The sequence below is a fragment of the Palaemon carinicauda genome, chromosome 17 (assembly GCF_036898095.1).
Source record: "Palaemon carinicauda isolate YSFRI2023 chromosome 17, ASM3689809v2, whole genome shotgun sequence".
NCBI lineage: Eukaryota > Metazoa > Arthropoda > Malacostraca > Decapoda > Palaemonidae > Palaemon > Palaemon carinicauda.
This window is the reverse complement of record NC_090741.1, coordinates 134225026-134234419: the sequence shown is the minus strand read 5'-3', so window position 1 is coordinate 134234419 and position 9394 is coordinate 134225026.

Here is a 9394-nt window from a genome sequence, read left to right as displayed (position 1 = left end):
CAGCTTGGAAGAAGGTTTGGTCTGATGCTGTTGCTCCCAGAGATTTCAAAGGTTTTGGCCCCGGGAATGAACCTGTGCTTGCCGCTGAGGAAGACGTCGAAGAGATTGTATCCCTTGGCAAGTCCATGGGTCTGGAGGTAGATGAAGATGACATCACCGAACTCGTCGATGAGCATCATGAAGAGCTGCAAGCCATGCAGCATGATGAGTTCCAAGCGCATTTGAGTGAGTCGGAGGAGACCGAGGAGGTAGGCCAAATCTTAGGTACGGCGGAAATAAAACAGATGTTAGAATATCATCAACACGTGGTTGATTTCATCGACAAGCATCACCCACAGAAACTTCAGGTTTGCCGTGTTGTTGCGCAGTTCGATGATGTTTGCTTAGCTCATTTCAGAAAAATCCTAAGAAACTTTCACTCGATAGTTTCTTTAAAAAATCTCAAAAATGGTCTAGTGATCATGATGAAAAGAAATAAAGTGAAGCAAAGAAAAGGAAGACCGAATCGAGTGAAAGTGATGAAAATTAAAAATAAGAAGAGGAAAAAAAATATAAAAAAATATAAAATTATAAAAATGAAAAAAAAAAGTTAAAGTTCACGTAGTGTAAGTTAGTGTAAGTTGTCGTACACGTTATCGTACAAAGTCACCGTCCCTACCTCCTCGCTGATCTTCCATCTCCTCCTGCGTAGCAGTCCCTACACCTGCGCTGGCCTGTCGCTAAGGTAAAGTGTTACATAAGAACCCCATTTTTATATATTATTTCTTTATCATTATTCTTTTTTTAGATAATTAATATACTGTATTGTATTAATATTATGTGTAATTATGTGTAGCTATTTATTAAGGAGTTATTATGGGTTTTTAGGATGAGGAACAAATTGAAAAAAATTACCGTGTATTCTTATGGGAATATTTGCTCCAATTTACGATCGTTTTAACATACGAAGCAGTTTCTGGAACGAATCAAGATCGCATGTAGAGGTATCACTGTATATATATATATATATATATATATATATATATATATATATATATATATATATATATATATATATATATATATATATATATATATATATATATATATGTGTGTATGCAAAAAGACACGCTTTCCTTTTACTCCAAAATTAAGCAGTCTTGCAGCTCTCCTCTTCCTGTACAGTAATTACGAGGTTCTTTTAAAGGGACCAGCCGCAATATCCTGTGTTAATTTTTTTCTAATGGTTCAAAATACACAATTTCTGTATATTTAGATTTTCAATCTTAATAATTTTGATTAATTAGCAAAGACCATGATTTTTAAAAAGGTGCAATATTCTGCACTAATATGACACCAATTGTATTGAAAATCATACAATCAAAACTTCTTTATCATTCGAATTATTTTGTGACAGATTTTCGATTTTCCTTTTTTTCTGTTATTTTTTTTTTCTTAATTTTCTTCCTTTAGATGTAGAATAATCTCAAAAAAAAAAAAATAAATAAGTAAATTCATGAAACCAAAAAAATATGGGGTTTTCATTTCTCTTTTAAATTATATCATTACTTCTAAAAATCGAACAATAAATGAGAAACATGTACCTAAGTGTTGATAAGTATGTTTATTGAGTTATGAACTACCAAAGATTTTCTATAAAATTTCACTTTAAAAAAAATCATTATAATCATTATAATATTAATTAGTTTATTAATATATTTGGTGTACGGGTGGCATGAGTTCCCAGCGGCCTCTCGGTGTTGCCAGAGTTTTAGTAAGAATGTTCCAGCTTAGTTCTCTTTTTCATGTTTTCCTCTCTTCTTGGTTCTTTTATGTTGCTCTATGCTCACTTTTTGTTCTTTCTTTGACCTTAAGTAATATTGAACTTGCTATAATGCTCACGAGGACGTTGTGAAAACGCAATGTACATTCGAACAGCAAGTAAACAAACACATCCATTATATGCCTTTAAAAACTCGTAGATCGTAGTTTACGTTCGCCTATCATTTACCAATGCCTTCCATTCCTGCCAGATGTACAAGGTGCAGAAACATAAGTGAGAAAATAAACGCGTTATATACAAAAAGAAACACACAAAGACGATTCTGTCCAACTCAGTCAGACAGACGATGCAGCAAGAATAACTTCATCATTTAAAGACTGCTTTATCTTCATTATTTGCAAAAATAAATGGCTGAAACTTCAGGAAAGCATGTACGATATGTTTCGCATACATAGAAACAATAAAAAGAAAAAAAATTGACTTTTTAAAGTTGTATTGTCGAACACCATAGCAGATGGTCCCAAAATAGGGGAAAGCAAAAAATGTTAAATATTGAGCAAGAGTGGAGTGGTTATTATAAAAAGCTTGCTTGGTTTCCTCAGCAAATGACCTGGTACATATTCAACCTAACAAAAGTTCATGATGCCAGCGTACATAAACAGAAGTTCGTGATGCCAACGTACATTTGATATATATTCAAAATATAATATATACTAAATTAAAAATGCAGTAATTACTCCAAAGTCTCCATGAAATATATAATTCACAGAATGTGATACTTTTGAATAATCAGTCTATTATTAATTCAGTATGTATTTTAATATACGGTATATCAAATGTACGCTGGCATCACGATCTTCTGTTTGGTTCACTATGATGTCGTTTGGTAAGGGAACCAAGATAGTATTTCTTTATTTTATAACCCCTATCCCCTTTCTCAACATATATTGCCAATTTTGCTTTACCCAACTTTAAAGAACCTCCTAATTACTCTACAAGAAGAGAATGCTGCAGGACTGCATAATTTTTTAGTAAATGGATAGCTTGCTACCGTAAACAAATACCAATACCAGTATATATTTTTTGAAATAATCAATGCAACTTTTATCTCTGTAATTCACTTTCATTTATAATAAATTTTCATGCTTAAACTGTACATTGACACCCTCCCCACTATAACTCTCAAGTTATTAACGGAATAAGAAAATATAATACCTAATGAAAAAGAAATGCATAAAATAATAAAAAAAGAAAGACGTATTTCTTAATAAAGAAAATTTTTCAATCATATCATCCGCATAATCATATGCTTCATAAAAATATTTTTTTTTTACACAATTAAACAAAATGAAATACCAAGGTGAAAGGAACATGAATTCTAAAGAATATATATTTTATTGAAATTGTTATATTTATTGTTACAAAGATGGAAATGACTGACAGATATGGCTGTTTTTCCAGCACGTGCACCTTTTGGTGAACCACAGAAGTACAGCATCATTTTTTGGCCCCTTAATATCCAGTTCTAGAACGGAGGTGTGCAATATACTGAAAGTTAACATGAGTTCCAAATAATAGGATTAAAACAGGAGTGAGGTGTATTAAATAGTACTTTAAATCATTTCACTGCAATGAGAGAGAGAGAGAGAGAGAGAGAGAGAGAGAGAGAGAGAGAGAGAGAGAGAGAGAGAGATTCTGCTGAACTTAGCAATAACTACGGTCCTTGTCAGTATTCAAACCTTGTGATACATCCAAAATATCCCGATACTCCGAATTGAGTTGAAGTGTGTCTATACTTGGGGTTGACACCTTTATCCAATATATTACTAGATCTTTCACGAAAACATTTCCTTCATTCCTTGACTTCCATGACTTCACGAAACAGATATGTCTGACATTTCTGAGAACATGGCCTCAGTATCTACAGCTCGTTATCAAGATATTAAATTATTAACTGCTTAAGGTGCTACTATGATTTAATTGGCTCCAATCAGGTAAAAGGTCACTTGTCCATTCCCTGAATAAGGCTGCCTGATCTGTGATTTAGGCAAATATTATATATATATATATATATATATATATATATATATATATATATATATATATATATATATATATATATATATATATATATATATATATATATATATATATATATATATATATATATACAATGTATGATGAATTTTGCACATTTACACATTTTTTTTATATTCAAAAAAACATATATTTTTTATACATTAATGTCTAAGATTCTCATATCAACCTTGGGATTAGAGCCCGAGGTGAAATCACAAAAAGGAAATAGATTCTGACCAATGTCCTGTAAACTTTTATGTACAGTGACATCCTAATTGGCCACGAAGAAAGATGAAATTCAATGGCAATTCTTCTGTACTTATATCTGTCGAATTCAGTTTTTTTTTTTTTTTTTTTTTTTTTTTTTTTTTTTTTTTTTTTTTTTTTTTGTACTTAGAATTGAAATCAACCCATCTTCATCACCGTAGGTTATTGGTATGTTGATGACTTAGCATTGGATTAATGATAAATTTTGCACATCTAGACGTATTTTTCACGTTCAAATAAGCAATATATATTTGATACATTAATGTCTGGATTCTCTAACGACCTCGGGATCAGTGCTCCAGGTGAAATCACACAAAGACAATAGCTTCTGATCGGCCGGGAGTCGAGCCTTGGTCAAGGATACTAGATCAACCACTTGGCTACGAAGAAAGATATAAGTCAATGAAAATTCTTCTGTACTTATACCTGTCGAATTCAGGTTTTTTGTGCTTAGAATGTTAATCAATTTATCTTCCCCATCGTAGCTAATTGGTATGTTTGTGATTTGGGAAATACTTTCTTACTATCCTAAGTATTGTACGCTAGTACACTATAGGGGTTTTCCTTTTTTATCTTATGACTCGCTCTACCCTTCACTGTTAATAACCCAACCTGTGTTATCATGCTAGCTAATGTTCTATTAAGTGTGATTTTTTTGGGACCTTCTTGCTCGGTAGTTGCTATATATAAACTCGATGATTTTTAATAAGGTAAAACAAAATTTAAATAAATAAAAAAAAAATCATCGAGTAAATATTTGCGAGCTAGAACATCAAAATAATTTTAACATAATAGAACATGACCTAGTATGATAACATAGGTTAGTCTATTAACAGTACAAACTGAACAAGGCCAGTAGGCGGGGAGAGCCCTTGACCACCAGCTCGAGTATTGCACCAATAGTGACGTCGCTGGCATCAGTGAAGAAAAGAAGTGCTTATGGCACAGAAAAAGTGAGAGCAGCAGCAGTTGTTATTGCGTTCTTTGCATTACATAAAACCGGTTCTTGAAAGGGACCCCACTTAAGGTGTTTTGTCTTGCCCTTGAGAGAGGTATAGAGGGGGTGGGGTCATGATTTGCAGCGATGGCTTTCATGAAAAGGTGATAACAGTTGATCATACTCAAGAATTCTTGCAGTGCTTTAACTGTCAATGGCATTGGGAAGTTCATACCCCTGTTACCTTCTCAGGGAGGTGAAGGACTCCTTTATGATTTATGTGGTGCCCTAAGAACATAACTTCTCTGGCACCAAAGGTACACATGTCGCGCCGGACAACAAGGCGTTCATACCAGACAACAAGGCTGGTCTGTTGTTGAAAACTGTCCAAGGTAGGTTCCGGTTACTTTCTCTACGACAGAGAATTGCTAGTGGTGCACTTGGCTGTCTTTCACTTTCGCCACTTCTTAGAAATTACACTATCCATTATTAACAAGGACCACATGCCCCTAGTGTACTCCTTCACTCAATAGTCAGTTGTCTGGTTCATCCATTAACGCCGACATCTCTCTGACGTGGCTGATAAGATTTCACCCTTCAACACGTCACTTGGAAAATTAATCCTTTTGGGGATGTCCTGTGAAGAAAAACATTGATTACAACGTTCTAGCAGAAGAAAAACGAAAGGATTCAGAGTACCAAGCATGTAGACATCCTGCACATCCCTCCTTTTGGAAGACGGCTCAAAGGAAACCCTCCTCTGTGACGTCATTACTGGTAGACCTAGACTGCCAATACTGGTTTCATGCGCCGGAGGTGTTTCATCTCATTCATGGCCTTTCACATCCCTAGCGCTAATCTGCTATAGAGCTATTGAAGGCAAAGTTCATTGGGACAGCATTACCAAGTAGGTTTATGTTTGGGTTTGCGCCTGTTCATTATGCCAAACTTCAAAAGTACATTGATACACTGATTCAAGGGTCACCTTTCTTGAACTATAACATCTTTTTGCCCACATTCACGTCGACAGGGTAGGTCCCCTACCCACATCACAAGAAGTTAGCACTGTACTCTTACTCATTAAACATATCAAGTGATATGTCTATAGCTCTTATTTTTTTTCTTTGTTTTCATTGAACTCTATCCTAGTTTCAGGTATATTTGTTTTCAGTTCAACATTCCTACTTTTCCTATCTAAATCTTCTATCTTATTTTGCAATTCCTCCCATGATGCACCAAACACAACTTTGTCATTTGCAATAGATTTCTACATGTTCGTTACCTAAAGTTTTGAAAACTTTATATAAGCAGGCTGTGAATGATTGAAGAGAGATGCGGACTCCCCAACTAACTCCCATTTCATTCAGAATTATCTAACTATCTTTATATAGCTTTAGGACTGTTGTACTTTCCGTATATATATCTTCAAGTCTGTTAACATGAGATCCATCTTTTCCTTGACTCTTAATATGTTTCATCACTGGTGAGGTTTTGGCTGAATTAAAAGTATATTTATTGCGTATAAAAGTCATATATACAGTTTATCATACTCTGTTAATTTTTCGATTAACTGTTTAATTACATGGATATGGTCAGTTCTTGAATACCAATTTCTAAAGCCTATTTGCCCCCTTAGTTTATTAAAGTCTAGCTGTCTTTATATTCGGACTAGTAGAACCTTTTTGAATATTCTATATAATATGGATAGTTTCCTATTGACCACTAGTTTTGCAGGTCCTTTGTCTGTAATGTTCAACTAGTTTTACTACTAAGAAATCTCTTTCATATTCTATCAAATTAATTGTTCTATATCCTGCTATTTTGCCTCTTTTCATGTATTTTAATGTTTTCATACTTTTCCTACTGTTACGTTTGGTACTGTCTTAGGGGTTTCATTATTTCTAATGGCATAGATATTTCTTAAACCACAGTTGTAAAGCATTGTATAGAAATCCTCGGTGATTTTTATCACTCCATCTCTATTATTGATAACATTTACATTGCCATCATTTACAGCCAGTATTTTTTCAGTTATGGTCTGATTGCGTTTACGAACTTCTTGGAATTTTAGTCTGTTTATTGTTTTGGATAGTTCTGCTGAGTTTACTTCAACTAGTCGATTTTACCATCATTTCCAATTATTTCTTTATTAGGTTTTTGGTCTCCTTCTAATAGTTTTGCTTAGTCTCGTATAGGAACTTTTCCTCCTATCTCATATGCTTATTTTATAACTAATTTTCTTACCCTACAAGTATTCCTAAATTAATGTTGATTTCTTATTTGCTTGCTTCTATTTCCGTATGTAGCTAGGCGTGCCTTGAATTAAACTCATCAGAATTTTATCTTATTAAAAGAGCTCCGAAGTCTTCCTTAAAATTAGTTTTTCTTTTATTTTTCTTAGATCTAAACAAATTTTGCTTCTCATCATACTATAGTCACTTGACTTTAACTTCTTTAACAATGTAAAATCTTTAACTAAATTAACATATTCACGGAAAATAGAATCTACTTCGTTTGTGTTTCTCCATTTGAGCAAAAAAAAAAAAAAAAAAAAAGTGTTAAGGATTTCAAGAATGTTTCTATCTGCCATTTCTACAATCATGTCTTCTCTGTCGTTTCCTGTGCCTAATCCAAATCTACTTATGCTGATACTGAACTCTTCTTCGGACCTACTTAACTTTGCAATCGCTCAGAATAGATGTAAATCAAGTCTTATGTATTATCATCTATACCTTTATAAAGTTTCTATTGTATCTTCTGCATAGGATTGGTTGCTGCATGCGTTTGATTGATCTTCAGTTTAAACTTGTTATTCAGTTTGATAATTGTTCCTGCAATTCTATCACTAGAAATATGAAATTCTTGGTGAGGTAACAATCTAACATATCAACGAATTTTACATAACTCCCTTAAACAGTATACTCCATTATATATTTTCTTTAATTCGGTAACGCAAAATTATTCAATAATGAGAATACACCCAATCTAACCTTAGTGCATTCCAATCAAAGGTCAGGTGGAGATAATTTATGCCACCAGAGGCCCTAAGAGAAGTAGGATTATAAGTGCTAACTGCAATTTAGATGTAACCAGTGAGACCGTTGTAAAACGAATCAGCGAGATTTACCCAACTTTTTAGGACGCCATGTGATCCGACTGGCACGTTTCAATTCGAATTACCAAAAATTACTTGGAATATGACATCTTTTAACTACTCTGGCGGCATGCTTGAAATCAAACTTGCCTCTCCCCCAAAAAATAGTTTTAATCTCAATGCCAATATATATATATATATATATATATATATATATATATATATATATATATATATATATATATATATATATATATATATGTGTGTGTATATATATATATATATATATATATATATATATATATATATATATATATATATATATATATATATATATATATATATATAATGTACGAGAGTTTTTCCTTGTGCATCACAGAATTCCTTTAATGCGTGACAAGATGCCTTCATGTCGTGCAGCAAAAAAAGTTACATGGCCCTTGGAAAAAACTTCCAGGGTTGATGTCACATCACTAAAGCACCAGAATAGCCAGTAACGCTGCTGTGGATAACACAAAAGAGCACTCAAATTTCCGGTGCTCCTTCGCAAGACGCTTTTGAATCTCACGCTTCAGAGCGTTGAGCGTTTGCGTGAGCTTTTGCCAATATCGGAGGAGACATTTGCCATTCTGTCATCTCAAAGGAAAGCCAATATATTCATGATGTGCTTGAGTCTGTCTTACTATTCTGTTTTTTAGGCATTTTTTTAGAGTCATTAAGACTGGCAGTATTTTAAATATCCCAATCAGTGTTCCGATCTTAATTGTATTAACAATTACAATATTGGTGAATATATAATCATCATCATCTCCGTTATTGATGAAGTGAGGCAAGTTGATGATATATTTGAGTCTTTATATGTTATTACAAGAACTGAAATATGAAATTTCTCTGCCTGTACCAGTCATTGGGGTATGTTATTGTGGTGAAGTAACTTGAGTTATGGCTATTTCTTTGCTGCTGTTCATTATGCTGATCTCTCTCTCTCTCTCTCTCTCTCTCTCTCTCTCTCTCTCTCTCTCTCTCTCTCTCTCTCTCTCTCTATATATATATATATATATATACATATATAATGTGTATATATATATATATATATATATATATATATATATATATATATATCTATATATATATATCTATCTATCTATATATATATATATACATATATATGTATATATATATCTATATATATACATATATATATACATATATATATATATATATATATATATATATATATATATATATATATATA